The following is a 15,825-nucleotide window of genomic DNA, read 5'->3' on the forward strand; positions in this document are numbered from 1 at the left end:
AGATTAATGCAATCTCTGTGTCTTGAAGAAAAAGGGCTCCTTTCCTGCAGACACACTGAACTGTGTGACCCCTGAACTAGGTGAGCAGGACTGGGTGGCATCTGGACTGGATTAGGCTAAAAGGACAGTTGAATTCTGTACAGATAATTCACAGCGGCAACAAGAAGCGGTTTGACGCGAGGAAGACATAAAGCATCGATGTCCTAGCGGAAAAGGACATTAAACATCAAAGGACTGAGTTTTAAGGTGCAAGATGAACAAATGACCAATGCAGATAGCAACCTAGCATAGAGAAATGCTATAAATATTCAAGCAAAACTAAACATGTTGTGCTCCACTTTGATTGCTAAACTAATTGCTGTCACTCTGTTATGCCAAGCTGCAACTCCAGGACTGTGACTGAGAACACGACCCAAAAAGGGAAGGCAAGCTAGTAAACGAGCAAATGCAGAGAGACTGAGTTTGCTGTAAGCCAGTATAGTTCCAGTTGCGTTTTCCTCTCATGAAACTAAATTAATTAATTGTAACACTATCACGTACAATTGAAATGTTAATTGTTTAGTTTGCACACCTTGTGTGTGAAATAACGTTTTAGTGAAACTTGATTAAGTAACTATAAGTAATCTATCTCATAGTTGGATGAAGAATGTATTTTAAAGTAATCTTGCTATATCGTTAAACAATTTACTATTAGTAAGCTTTAGTGTGATCTATTGTAAGATTGTCTGACCCATTTCAGTTTAGGCTGTATGTGTGTGTGTGTGAGTGTAAGCAGTGTCATATTTCACTGGCCCTGCTAGCTGCTTTAACGCAGGCTGAGAGCTTTGACTTTATGACTGTTATGCTTAGAAAACCAAGAGATTGACTTAATGACTTTTGTGATTTCTGTTTAATATTTGTGCTCTGAATACAATACTACTATTGATGAAACATTCCTTGTGTCTAGAGTGTGTATGTGGGTTCATAGTAAATCCTCAATCGTGTAAAACATCAAATAGGTTTTATAAGAGAACTAATCAATCTAGATAAAACTCTAAACTCTCAATTATAGAATTGTTCTTAGAGGCTTTGTGAAATGAGAAATGGGATTACCTCTGTGTCATGGAATTCCTTTGCTAGTGTATCATGATGTAAGCCCTGGAGTGTGGGCTCAGTCTTCATGAAATGAGAAATGGAATTCCTTTGCTAGTGTCTCATGATGTAAGCCCTGGAGTGTGGGCTCAGTCTTCATGAAATGAGAAATGGAATTCCTTTGCTAGTGTATCATGATGTAAGTCCTGGAGTGTGGGCTCAGTCTTCATGAAATGAGAAATGGAATTCCTTTGCTAGTGTATCATGATGTAAGCCCTGGAGTGTGGGCTCAGTCTTCATGAAATGAGAAATGGAATTCCTTTGCTAGTGTATCATGATGTAAGTCCTGGAGTGTGGGCTCAGTCTTCATGAAATGAGAAATGGAATTCCTTTGCTAGTGTATCATGATGTAAGCCCTGGAGTGTGGGCTCAGTCTTCATGAAATGAGAAATGGAATTCCTTTGCTAGTGTCTCATGATGTAAGCCCTGGAGTGTGGGCTCAGTCTTCATGAAATGAGAAATGGAATTCCTTTGCTAGTGTCTCATGATGTAAGCCCTGGAGTGTGGGCTCAGTCTTCATGAAATGAGAAATGGAATTCCTTTGCTAGTGTATCATGATGTAAGCCCTGGAGTGTGGGCTCAGTCTTCATGAAATGAGAAATGGGATTCCTTTGCTAGTGTATCATGATGTAAGCCCTGGAGTGTGGGCTCAGTCTTCATGAAATGAGAAATGGAATTCCTTTGCTAGTGTCTCATGATGTAAGCCCTGGAGTGTGGGCTCAGTCTTCATGAAATGAGAAATGGGATTCCTTTGCTAGTGTATCATGATGTAAGCCCTGGAGTGTGGGCTCAGTCTTCATGAAATGAGAAATGGAATTCCTTTGCTAGTGTCTCATGATGTAAGCCCTGGAGTGTGGGCTCAGTCTTCATGAAATGAGAAATGGAATTCCTTTGCTAGTGTATCATGATGTAAGCCCTGGAGTGTGGGCTCAGTCTTCATGAAATGAGAAATGGAATTCCTTTGCTAGTGTCTCATGATGTAAGCCCTGGAGTGTGGGCTCAGTCTTCATGAAATGAGAAATGTGATTCCTTTGCTAGTGTATCATGATGTAAGCCCTGGAGTGTGGGCTCAGTCTTCATGAAATGAGAAATGGAATTCCTTTGCTAGTGTCTCATGATGTAAGCCCTGGAGTGTGGGCTCAGTCTTCATGAAATGAGAAAAGGAATTCCTTTGCTAGTGTCTCATGATGTAAGCCCTGGAGTGTGGGCTCAGTCTTCATGAAATGAGAAATGGGATTCCTTTGCTAGTGTCTCATGATGTAAGCCCTGGAGTGTGGGCTCAGTCTTCATGAAATGAGAAATGGAATTCCTTTGCTAGTGTATCATGATGTAAGCCCTGGAGTGTGGGCTCAGTCTTCATGAAATGAGAAATGGAATTCCTTTGCTAGTGTATCATGATGTAAGCCCTGGAGTGTGGGCTCAGTCTTCATGAAATGAGAAATGGGATTCCTTTGCTAGTGTATCATGATGTAAGCCCTGGAGTGTGGGCTCAGTCTTCATGAAATGAGAAATGGAATTCCTTTGCTAGTGTATCATGATGTAAGCCCTGGAGTGTGGGCTCAGTCTTCATGAAATGAGAAATGGGATTCCTTTGCTAGTGTATCATGATGTAAGCCCTGGAGTGTGGGCTCAGTCTTCATGAAATGAGAAATGGAATTCCTTTGCTAGTGTATCATGATGTAAGCCCTGGAGTGTGGGCTCAGTCTTCATGAAATGAGAAATGGGATTCCCTCTGTATCATGGAATTCCTTTGCTAGTGTCTCATGATGTAAGCCCTGGAGTGTGGGCTCAGTCTTCATGAAATGAGAAATGGAATTCCTTTGCTAGTGTATCATGATGTAAGCCGTGGAGTGTGGGCTCAGTCTTCATGAAATGAGAAATGGAATTCCTTTGCTAGTGTATCATGATGTAAGCCCTGGAGTGTGGGCTCAGTCTTCATGAAATGAGAAATGTGATTCCTTTGCTAGTGTATCATGATGTAAGCCCTGGAGTGTGGGCTCAGTCTTCATGAAATGAGAAATGGAATTCCTTTGCTAGTGTCTCATGATGTAAGCCCTGGAGTGTGGGCTCAGTCTTCATGAAATGAGAAAAGGAATTCCTTTGCTAGTGTCTCATGATGTAAGCCCTGGAGTGTGGGCTCAGTCTTCATGAAATGAGAAATGGGATTCCTTTGCTAGTGTCTCATGATGTAAGCCCTGGAGTGTGGGCTCAGTCTTCATGAAATGAGAAATGGAATTCCTTTGCTAGTGTATCATGATGTAAGCCCTGGAGTGTGGGCTCAGTCTTCATGAAATGAGAAATGGAATTCCTTTGCTAGTGTATCATGATGTAAGCCCTGGAGTGTGGGCTCAGTCTTCATGAAATGAGAAATGGGATTCCTTTGCTAGTGTATCATGATGTAAGCCCTGGAGTGTGGGCTCAGTCTTCATGAAATGAGAAATGGAATTCCTTTGCTAGTGTATCATGATGTAAGCCCTGGAGTGTGGGCTCAGTCTTCATGAAATGAGAAATGGGATTCCTTTGCTAGTGTATCATGATGTAAGCCCTGGAGTGTGGGCTCAGTCTTCATGAAATGAGAAATGGAATTCCTTTGCTAGTGTATCATGATGTAAGCCCTGGAGTGTGGGCTCAGTCTTCATGAAATGAGAAATGGGATTCCCTCTGTATCATGGAATTCCTTTGCTAGTGTCTCATGATGTAAGCCCTGGAGTGTGGGCTCAGTCTTCATGAAATGAGAAATGGAATTCCTTTGCTAGTGTATCATGATGTAAGCCGTGGAGTGTGGGCTCAGTCTTCATGAAATGAGAAATGGAATTCCTTTGCTAGTGTATCATGATGTAAGCCCTGGAGTGTGGGCTCAGTCTTCATGAAATGAGAAATGGAATTCCTTTGCTAGTGTCTCATGATGTAAGCCCTGGAGTGTGGGCTCAGTCTTCATGAAATGAGAAATGTGTTTCCTTTGCTAGTGTATCATGATGTAAGCCCTGGAGTGTGGGCTCAGTCTTCATGAAATGAGAAATGGGATTCCTTTGCTAGTGTATCATGATGTAAGCCCTGGAGTGTGGGCTCAGTCTTCATGAAATGAGAAATGGAATTCCTTTGCTAGTGTATCATGATGTAAGCCCTGGAGTGTGGGCTCAGTCTTCATGAAATGAGAAATGGGATTCCCTCTGTATCATGGAATTCCTTTGCTAGTGTATCATGATGTAAGCCCTGGAGTGTGGGCTCAGTCCTCATGAAATGAGAAATGGAATTCCTTTGCTAGTGTCTCATGATGTAAGTCCTGGAGTGTGGGCTCAGTCTTCATGAAATGAGAAATGGAATTCCTTTGCTAGTGTCTCATGATGTAAGCCCTGGAGTGTGGGCTCAGTCTTCATGAAATGAGAAATGGAATTCCTTTGCTAGTGTCTCATGATGTAAGCCCTGGAGTGTGGGCTCAGTCTTCATGAAATGAGAAATGGAATTCCTTTGCTAGTGTCTCATGATGTAAGCCCTGGAGTGTGGGCTCAGTCTTCATGAAATGAGAAATGGAATTCCTTTGCTAGTGTATCATGATGTAAGCCCTGGAGTGTGGGCTCAGTCTTCATGAAATGAGAAATGGGATTCCTTTGCTAGTGTATCATGATGTAAGCCCTGGAGTGTGGGCTCAGTCTTCATGAAATGAGAAATGGAATTCCTTTGCTAGTGTCTCATGATGTAAGCCCTGGAGTGTGGGCTCAGTCTTCATGAAATGAGAAATGGGATTCCTTTGCTAGTGTATCATGATGTAAGCCCTGGAGTGTGGGCTCAGTCTTCATGAAATGAGAAATGGAATTCCTTTGCTAGTGTCTCATGATGTAAGCCCTGGAGTGTGGGCTCAGTCTTCATGAAATGAGAAATGGAATTCCTTTGCTAGTGTATCATGATGTAAGCCCTGGAGTGTGGGCTCAGTCTTCATGAAATGAGAAATGGAATTCCTTTGCTAGTGTCTCATGATGTAAGCCCTGGAGTGTGGGCTCAGTCTTCATGAAATGAGAAATGGAATTCCTTTGCTAGTGTATCATGATGTAAGTCCTGGAGTGTGGGCTCAGTCTTCATGAAATGAGAAATGGAATTCCTTTGCTAGTGTGTCATGATATAACCCTGGAGTGTGTGCTCAGTCTTCATGAAATGAGAAATGGGATTCCCTCTGTATCATGGAATTCCTTTGCTAGTGTCTCATGATGTAAGCCCTGGAGTGTGGGCTCAGTCTTCATGAAATGAGAAATGGAATTCCTTTGCTAGTGTATCATGATGTAAGCCCTGGAGTGTGGGCTCAGTCTTCATGAAATGAGAAATGGAATTCCTTTGCTAGTGTCTCATGATGTAAGCCCTGGAGTGTGGGCTCAGTCTTCATGAAATGAGAAATGTGATTCCTTTGCTAGTGTATCATGATGTAAGCCCTGGAGTGTGGGCTCAGTCTTCATGAAATGAGAAATGGAATTCCTTTGCTAGTGTCTCATGATGTAAGCCCTGGAGTGTGGGCTCAGTCTTCATGAAATGAGAAAAGGAATTCCTTTGCTAGTGTCTCATGATGTAAGCCCTGGAGTGTGGGCTCAGTCTTCATGAAATGAGAAATGGGATTCCTTTGCTAGTGTCTCATGATGTAAGCCCTGGAGTGTGGGCTCAGTCTTCATGAAATGAGAAATGGAATTCCTTTGCTAGTGTATCATGATGTAAGCCCTGGAGTGTGGGCTCAGTCTTCATGAAATGAGAAATGGAATTCCTTTGCTAGTGTATCATGATGTAAGCCCTGGAGTGTGGGCTCAGTCTTCATGAAATGAGAAATGGGATTCCTTTGCTAGTGTATCATGATGTAAGCCCTGGAGTGTGGGCTCAGTCTTCATGAAATGAGAAATGGAATTCCTTTGCTAGTGTATCATGATGTAAGCCCTGGAGTGTGGGCTCAGTCTTCATGAAATGAGAAATGGGATTCCTTTGCTAGTGTATCATGATGTAAGCCCTGGAGTGTGGGCTCAGTCTTCATGAAATGAGAAATGGAATTCCTTTGCTAGTGTATCATGATGTAAGCCCTGGAGTGTGGGCTCAGTCTTCATGAAATGAGAAATGGGATTCCCTCTGTATCATGGAATTCCTTTGCTAGTGTCTCATGATGTAAGCCCTGGAGTGTGGGCTCAGTCTTCATGAAATGAGAAATGGAATTCCTTTGCTAGTGTATCATGATGTAAGCCGTGGAGTGTGGGCTCAGTCTTCATGAAATGAGAAATGGAATTCCTTTGCTAGTGTATCATGATGTAAGCCCTGGAGTGTGGGCTCAGTCTTCATGAAATGAGAAATGGAATTCCTTTGCTAGTGTCTCATGATGTAAGCCCTGGAGTGTGGGCTCAGTCTTCATGAAATGAGAAATGTGTTTCCTTTGCTAGTGTATCATGATGTAAGCCCTGGAGTGTGGGCTCAGTCTTCATGAAATGAGAAATGGGATTCCTTTGCTAGTGTATCATGATGTAAGCCCTGGAGTGTGGGCTCAGTCTTCATGAAATGAGAAATGGAATTCCTTTGCTAGTGTATCATGATGTAAGCCCTGGAGTGTGGGCTCAGTCTTCATGAAATGAGAAATGGGATTCCCTCTGTATCATGGAATTCCTTTGCTAGTGTATCATGATGTAAGCCCTGGAGTGTGGGCTCAGTCCTCATGAAATGAGAAATGGAATTCCTTTGCTAGTGTCTCATGATGTAAGTCCTGGAGTGTGGGCTCAGTCTTCATGAAATGAGAAATGGAATTCCTTTGCTAGTGTCTCATGATGTAAGCCCTGGAGTGTGGGCTCAGTCTTCATGAAATGAGAAATGGAATTCCTTTGCTAGTGTCTCATGATGTAAGCCCTGGAGTGTGGGCTCAGTCTTCATGAAATGAGAAATGGAATTCCTTTGCTAGTGTATCATGATGTAAGCCCTGGAGTGTGGGCTCAGTCTTCATGAAATGAGAAATGGGATTCCCTCTGTATCATGGAATTCCTTTGCTAGTGTATCATGATGTAAGCCCTGGAGTGTGGGCTCAGTCCTCATGAAATGAGAAATGGAATTCCTTTGCTAGTGTCTCATGATGTAAGTCCTGGAGTGTGGGCTCAGTCTTCATGAAATGAGAAATGGAATTCCTTTGCTAGTGTCTCATGATGTAAGCCCTGGAGTGTGGGCTCAGTCTTCATGAAATGAGAAATGGAATTCCTTTGCTAGTGTCTCATGATGTAAGCCCTGGAGTGTGGGCTCAGTCTTCATGAAATGAGAAATGGAATTCCTTTGCTAGTGTATCATGATGTAAGCCCTGGAGTGTGGGCTCAGTCTTCATGAAATGAGAAATGGGATTCCCTCTGTATCATGGAATTCCTTTGCTAGTGTCTCATGATGTAAGTCCTGGAGTGTGGGCTCAGTCTTCATGAAATGAGAAATGGAATTCCTTTGCTAGTGTCTCATGATGTAAGCCCTGGAGTGTGGGCTCAGTCTTCATGAAATGAGAAATGGAATTCCTTTGCTAGTGTCTCATGATGTAAGCCCTGGAGTGTGGGCTCAGTCTTCATGAAATGAGAAATGGAATTCCTTTGCTAGTGTATCATGATGTAAGCCCTGGAGTGTGGGCTCAGTCTTCATGAAATGAGAAATGGAATTCCTTTGCTAGTGTCTCATGGTGTAAGCCCTGGAGTGTGGGCTCAGTCTTCATGAAATGAGAAAAGGAATTCCTTTGCTAGTGTATCATGATGTAAGCCCTGGAGTGTGGGCTCAGTCTTCATGAAATGAGAAATGGAATTCCTTTGCTAGTGTCTCATGATGTAAGTCCTGGAGTGTGGGCTCAGTCTTCATGAAATGAGAAATGGAATTCCTTTGCTAGTGTCTCATGATGTAAGCCCTGGAGTGTGGGCTCAGTCTTCATGAAATGAGAAATGGAATTCCTTTGGTGTCTCATGATGTAAGCCCTGGAGTGTGGGCTCAGTCTTCATGAAATGAGAAATGGAATTCCTTTGCTAGTGTATCATGATGTAAGCCCTGGAGTGTGGGCTCAGTCTTCATGAAATGAGAAATGGAATTCCTTTGCTAGTGTCTCATGATGTAAGCCCTGGAGTGTGGGCTCAGTCTTCATGAAATGAGAAATGGAATTCCTTTGCTAGTGTCTCATGATGTAAGCCCTGGAGTGTGGGCTCAGTCTTCATGAAATGAGAAATGGAATTCCTTTGCTAGTGTATCATGATGTAAGCCCTGGAGTGTGGGCTCAGTCTTCATGAAATGAGAAATGGAATTCCTTTGCTAGTGTCTCATGGTGTAAGCCCTGGAGTGTGGGCTCAGTCTTCATGAAATGAGAAAAGGAATTCCTTTGCTAGTGTATCATGATGTAAGCCCTGGAGTGTGGGCTCAGTCTTCATGAAATGAGAAATGGAATTCCTTTGCTAGTGTCTCATGATGTAAGTCCTGGAGTGTGGGCTCAGTCTTCATGAAATGAGAAATGGAATTCCTTTGCTAGTGTCTCATGATGTAAGCCCTGGAGTGTGGGCTCAGTCTTCATGAAATGAGAAATGGAATTCCTTTGCTAGTGTCTCATGATGTAAGCCCTGGAGTGTGGGCTCAGTCTTCATGAAATGAGAAATGGAATTCCTTTGCTAGTGTCTCATGATGTAAGCCCTGGAGTGTGGGCTCAGTCTTCATGAAATGAGAAATGGAATTCCTTTGCTAGTGTCTCATGGTGTAAGCCCTGGAGTGTGGGCTCAGTCTTCATGAAATGAGAAAAGGAATTCCTTTGCTAGTGTATCATGATGTAAGCCCTGGAGTGTGGGCTCAGTCTTCATGAAATGAGAAATGGAATTCCTTTGCTAGTGTATCATGATGTAAGCCCTGGAGTGTGGGCTCAGTCTTCATGAAATGAGAAATGGAATTCCTTTGCTAGTGTCTCATGATGTAAGCCCTGGAGTGTGGGCTCAGTCTTCTCTGCTGCCTGCTTGTTCTCAGTGTGTGAGTTCAGCTGCAGTTCCAGTGTCCTGAGCTGGGCTTTGAACACACTGGGGACGCAGCTGAGAACAAGCCTGGCCCACGACTCAGGGGTTTTGTTTTAGATCAGATAACAAGGTGATAAACCTTATACGCATAACACTGTTTTATTGTTTTTACATTTTTTTTCTATGAATTTATTAGGACTCAGAATCTCTTTGCATTCATTGTGTTGCAATTTAGACATTTTCACTTTACGTATTAAAAAGCACAGATAAGTCTATTAGAAATAGACTACAACTCTGGCTAAAGGTTTTGCCTCACTCTGTGGAATGAACTAATTTTGCTTCATAAATTCGAATGAAATCTGCTGAATAATGTTACATGAACACATTGAATTACACACTGCTTTGTAGTTTTCCATATACTGAATGAAAAAGTGACATTTTGAAATCTATGATGAAGTACTGTACTACTATTATGGCATCCAGTAGACACTTGTGATATCCTTGTGTAGTTTCTTTGATTTCACAATGTTAAATAAAAGTTCTGAATTATGTTCATATAGTTGTTTTTTTTTGTTTTGTTTTTAACTATACCAACAAATTCTAGGTGATGCTAAACTTTTGTCTGAGCTGTACATATATATCAGCACTGCCATTACAGTAGAATGTTTAAAGCTTTATATATTGTGTATCAATTGCATCCTGTAAGACAGTGTGAAGTGTAGATCATGCTATTAAAAGAGAACACCTTTACACATTTCACTGTTCAGAAGCCACTAATAAACTTTGCATTGATTTTACACTGAAGTGTTGTGAAGTGTTTTTTCTTTATTGCTTTACTGCTCGGCTCCACTATTTGTGCTGCCTGTCTAGGAGAAGAGAAGTCTATTAATCCAAACAGCATGCAGATTGATTTAGATTGGATCAGGAGCAATGGATCCTCAAACAGGTTTGCACTGTACAGGGATGTCATGCATGCGGAAATGGGAAAAACAACAAACAAAATCCAGCATTACTTTAAAACATTAAGGTCACTGTGACAGGAATGGCTGAGGGTCTGACGTCACGGCAGAAGAAGGGACAACAAAAACAAAAAGGTATGGTGCAGTGGCGCGGGCGCCGTTTTATTTAAAGCAAACAAAAAATAAATAAAATATTCAAACAGAGCAAAATAAAAGGGTAAACAAAAACAAATCACGAACACAAAATAAATCAAACAGGTCAGGCTGGGCAGCTTGCCTTCACTGTTCCTATGTTATTTTCTTTTAGTTTCGTTTTCAATCTCCGTCTTGCTCTCTCCGCACCTACAACACCCACCACGAGCTAGAGAGATGCAGGCTTTTTATAACAGGTGACCATCTCCCGATTAGCAACAAATTAAATCACTTAATTCATTCGGGAGATGGCCACCTTCTGCACGAGTTTTAATTAATTATGTTGTGGATGGGGCTAAACAAAACAAACCGGCTACGCCGTCATTTAATCAAAACAATAACAAATACGGCGCTCGCCGACATAAATACAATACAATAAAAATAATACACAATAAATACACTGCACAGGGGCGGAGGGGGAGACCCCGATCTAAAAATAAATAAACCATGTACAGGGCTGCTCGCCCTGTTACATATCCCCCCCTTGTGCAACGCACACATGGCCCCAACGGCCACCTCCCCCCTCAGTCTCAAAGTCCCGGAAGAGGGGGAAGCAAGTTGTTTCCGGGGGGTGGCCATGGTGGAATCTCCGGCACCCCCCAATTCTTCGTGGTCGGCTGCTCCGTCTTCCGGGGCTCCCTCCACACTCTCTCCTGCCGCGAAAGTGAGGCAGGGGGAGCTGGTCTCCTGACCTCAGGCGACCCCAGGTGACGGCGGACCCTCGGGAGGCGACGGCAGCGGCAGCGGACCCTCGGGAGGCGACGCAGGACCGGCAGCAACCCTAGGAGATGCAAGGGAGACACAGGCGACCCTAGGCGATGCCGACGGCGGGATGGGAGCCCCTGGCCATGAAGGCGGCAGCAGGAGCTCCACTTCTCCCAATGGTGGTGGTGGAGGAGGTAGAGGTAGCTCCTGCTCCTCTCCTCCTGACGGTAAAGGCGGCAGGGGCTCCTCCTCTTCTGGCAGCCAAGGCGGCAGGGGCTTCTCCCCTTCTGGCGGCCAAGGTGGCAGGGGCTCCTCCCCTTCTGGCGGCCAAGGCTCCTCCCCTTCAGGCTGCCAAGGTGGCAGGGGCTCCTCCCCTTCTGGCGGCCAAGGCGGCAGGGCTTCCTCCCCTTCAGGCGGCCAAGGCGGCAGGGCTTCCTCCCCTTCAGGCTGCGAAGGCGGCAGGGCTTCCTCCCCTTCAGGCTGCCAAGGCGGCAGGGCTTCCTCCCCTTCAGGCTGCCAAGGCGGCAGGGCTTCCTCCCCTTCAGGCTGCCAAGGTGGCAGGGCTTCCTCCCCTTCAGGCTGCGAAGGCGGCAGGGCTTCCTCCCCTTCAGGCTGCGAAGGCGGCAGGGCTTCCTCCCCTTCAGGCTGCGAAGGCGGCTCCTCCCCTTCTGGCAGCGAAGGTGGCAGGGGCGCCTCCCCTTCTGGCTGCAACAGGGAAACCAGCAGGCATGTTCCCTCTGCTGGCGGTGGTGGAAGCGGAACCAGCAGGCATGCTCCCTCTGCTGGTGGTGGTGGTGGGAGCGACATGTCGTCCTCCCACGGAGACGGAGGTGGCACCAGCAGGTATGCTCCCTCTGCTGGTGGTGGTGGGAGCGACACCCAGTCCTCCCAGGGCGGTCGAGTTGGAACCAGCAGGTATGCTCCCTCTGCTGGCGGAGGTGGGAGCGACTCACAGTCCTCCCACAGAGGTGGAGGTGTAACCAGCAGGAACTCTCCCTCTGCTGGCAGGTACCTGGGCTGTGGACCTTCAGCCTTCCCCTTCTTGAGCTGTGGACGCACCGACTCCCCCCTCTCGGGCCATGGACGCACCGACTCCCCCCTCTCGGGCCGTGGACGCACCGACTCCCCCCTCTCGGGCCGTGGACGCACCGACTCCCCCCTCTCGGGCCGTGGACGCACCGACTCCTCCCTTTTAGGCGCAGGACGTTCGGGCTCCTCCCTTTTAGGCGCAGGACGTTCGGGCTCCTCCCTTTTAGGCGCAGGACGTTCGGGCTCCTCCCTTTTAGGCGCAGGACGTTCGGGCTCCTCCCTTTTAGGGGCAGGACGTTCAGGCTCCTCCCACTCCAGGTCCGTGTCTTTGAAGACCTCCAGGCAGTGGTGCTCCTCATGCCCGTACCTCATGCAGTTGGTGCACCACTCCTCTTCCCCTCGTTCCACTTTTCCTCTCTGCCTCCTCCTCCTCCTCCTCACCTCTGTCTGTCCCCTCCTCCTGCCATATGGGGAAGGTGCCAGGGGAAATGTGCCATGGCTCCCCACAGTTAAAACACCACTCCTCCCCCAACAGGCAGGTAAGGCAGACTTGCTGCGGCTGTTGCTGCTGCAGTGGCTGCTGTCTCCTCATCCTTCTTCCTCCCATCTTCCTTCCTCCCATCCTCCTCTTCACTCTCCTTTTATCCCTCCACACACAATAATCGAAAAAAAAACGAAAAAGCTGCAGTACCCTCTTCTGCCTGCGTCCTGGAGGCGCTGCGATCCCACGCAGGACACCACGTGTGACAGGAATGGCTGAGGGTCTGACGTCACGGCAGAAAAAGGGACAACAAAAACAAAAAGGTATGGTGCAGTGGCGCGGGCACCGTTTTATTTAAAGCAAACAAAAAATAAATAAAATATTCAAACAAAAACACTCGCTCACAGAGCAAAATAAAAGGGTAAACAAAAACAAATCACAAACACAAAATAAATCAAACACAGGTCAGGCTGGGCAGCTTGCCTTCACTGTTCCCATGTTATTTTCTTTTAGTTTCGTTTTTCGTTTTTAATCTCCGTCTCGCTCTCTCCGCACCTACAACACCCACCACGAGCTAGAGAGATGCAGGCTTTTTGTAACAGGTGACCATCTCCCGATTAGCAACAAATTAAATCACTTAATTCATTCGGGAGATGGCCACCTTCTGCACGAGTTTTAATTAATTATGTTGTGGATGGGGCTACCCATCCACGCTAAACAAAACAAACCGGCTACGCCGTCATTTAATCAAAACAATAACAAATACGGCGCTCGCCGACATAAATACAATACAATAAAAATAATACAAAATAAATACACTGCACAGGGGCGGAGGGGGAGACCCCGATCTAAAAATAAATAAACCATGTACAGGGCTGCTCGCCCTGTTACAGTCACAGAAAATGACACCACTGCAGAGGTGCTTCATGTGGAGCAGCTTTGAGGTGTTTCATGTGGAGCAGCTTTGAGGTGCTTCATGTGGAGCAGCTTTGAGGTGCTTCATGTGGAGCAGCTTTGAGGTGCTTCGTGTGGAGCAGCTTTGAGGTGCTTCGTGTGGAGCAGCTTTGAGGTGCTTCGTGTGGAGCAGCTTTGAGGTGCTTCGTGTGGAGCAGCTTTGAGGTGCTTCGTGTGGAGCAGCTTTGAGGTGCTTCGTGTGGAGCAGCTTTGAGGTGCTTCGTGTGGAGCAGCTTTGAGGTGCTTCGTGTGGAGCAGCTTTGAGGTGCTTCGTGTGGAGCAGCTTTGAGGTGTTTCGTGTGGAGCAGCTTTGAGGTGTTTCGTGTGGAGCAGCTTTGAGGTGCTTCATGTGGAGCAGCTTTGAGGTGCTTCATGTGGAGCAGCTTTGAGGTGCTTCATGTGGAGCAGCTTTGAGGTGTTTCATGTGGAGCAGCTTTGAGGTGTTTCATGTGGAGCAGCTTTGAGGTGTTTCATGTGGAGCAGCTTTGAGGTGTTTCATGTGGAGCAGCTTTGAGGTGCTTCATGTGGAGCAGCTTCGAGGTGCTTCATGTGGAGCAGCTTTTGGAAACACATTTAGAAGCACACTTCTGGAGATTGATTACTAAAATATGCATTTTATTTTTACAAACAGAAACATGTAACAATAATAATCCTGGTTTGTTACCTTTAGTTTGTAGTTGCATTGGAACCCAAGGGCTGAAGCTGAAATGTATAGAAGGGGTTCAGACTGATACAAATGAACAAGGAAATGTCACTCACACTAACAAGGACCATATTGGAAAAGGAAACATAATGACACCACAGAAATCTAATAGCGGTGTTATTAACCTCTCAAAACCCCAGCCCCTCACAGACAATTTCCGCCTGGGAGGCTGTGCCCTTAATCACAATATCTTCCAAAGTATAGACAGCACAGGCATGGTTCAGGGCTTGAATTCAAGGTAACCCTTTGGGCATCAAGACTAAAACCTCAGGTGTGATAAAAGTCTTACTCAGTACCACACTGGAAGGAGATATCCAGAAAAAATACATAAAAAAACAACAAACGCTTTTCATTTTTTTATGTTCTATAGTCATTTTTTTAACTTGTAGCATATGAAAAGAGCCAGATTTTTTTTCCAGTGCTTCACCAACATGTCTAATATACTGGGTAAAAATTTGGAACTGTTTGAACAAAGGGATCAAATTCTACAGGAGTTTTTACAAAGCTAAGCCCAAGGGTCCCCAAACCTCTCCAAAAATAAACATTGTGTAAATCTTTATGTCAATTGATATACTAAGTTCTAAAAGGGATGTTATCTTCTGGCACCTCACAGGCTAGCCATTGCCACAAGCATTTGCCTTTGAAAGGTTTTTTTTTTTCTTTTTTTTTTTTTCCCTTATCTCATTCAAGAGGTGGGCGTGTTTGTTTGCACATCAATTACTCTGTGATGTATTGGGTTACAAACACAGTGAGTAAAGGCATGAATGGAAAGCTTGTGACCTCCCCTACAACGTGATCAGGGAGATTTCATCGTCATGAAGGTTGTAAGACCACAGCAGCAAAACGCAAGCTAGTCGATTGCTTTTGTTTTGAATGCATGGGGGTACTAGACACATTGCGAATGGGATATCTCAGCGGTGAAATGACGGATTCGAAAAATTCCTTCGCTGTTTGACGGTAGGAAAACAACGATTTTGATATCGAGTCAGCTTTTTTCTCTTTTGCTTTTGTAATAATATTAAAAATGAGTTATGAAATATAATATTTACGTGCAGTTCCGTGTTCCGCCGGCGGGACAAGAGGGGCGTAATTAATGTGCAAGAATAAACTGGATTGCTGGACTGCATTGAAAAAAATAAAAGTAAAAATTCTGCCATCTACTGGTCACTTTTATGAACTGATTCAAATATCAAATTCAGAATCTTTAACAAAAAGCCACATTTGTGTTTGAACTGGTTTCTCCTTAATATGTTTGAAATCATGTTTAAATATACTTTCAATGAAGTGTATCTTTGTTTCCTTCACTAGTTTTATTCTGCTGGTATCATTTAAAACACTGAGGGAGACCTCAATTCCAAACTCGTGCTGTGGAGCGTCACACAGGGTTTTTAATATTGTTAAGTGAAAGACACACATTTTTTATTTTGCTACAGGATATCTGGTACTACACGAGGTTACAATCCGGGTTTACAAGCCTTGCTTTCAGATAGTGAAATGGGCAGCAGTGTGGAGTAGTGGTTAGGGCTCTTGACCGGAGAGTCGTGGGTTCAATCCCAGGTGGGGGACACTGCTGCTGTACCCTTGAGCAAGGTACTTTACCTAGATTGCTCCAGTAAAAACCCAACTGTATAAATGGGTAATTGTATGTAAAAAATAATGTGATATCTTGTAACAATTGTAAGTCGCCCTGGATAAGGGCTTCTGCTAAGAAATAAA

General features: G+C 44.9%; 1 protein-coding gene across 3 annotated transcripts in view; it reads left to right on the plus strand.

The window, feature by feature from the left end:
- The window catches only part of LOC117407809 (uncharacterized), a 504,618-nt gene that overhangs the window by 229,988 nt on the left and 258,805 nt on the right, over positions 1–15,825 (plus strand). The gene's annotated exons all lie outside the window — the stretch shown is intronic.

The sequence above is a fragment of the Acipenser ruthenus genome, chromosome 50 (assembly GCF_902713425.1).
Source record: "Acipenser ruthenus chromosome 50, fAciRut3.2 maternal haplotype, whole genome shotgun sequence".
Taxonomy (NCBI): Eukaryota; Metazoa; Chordata; class Actinopteri; order Acipenseriformes; family Acipenseridae; genus Acipenser; species Acipenser ruthenus.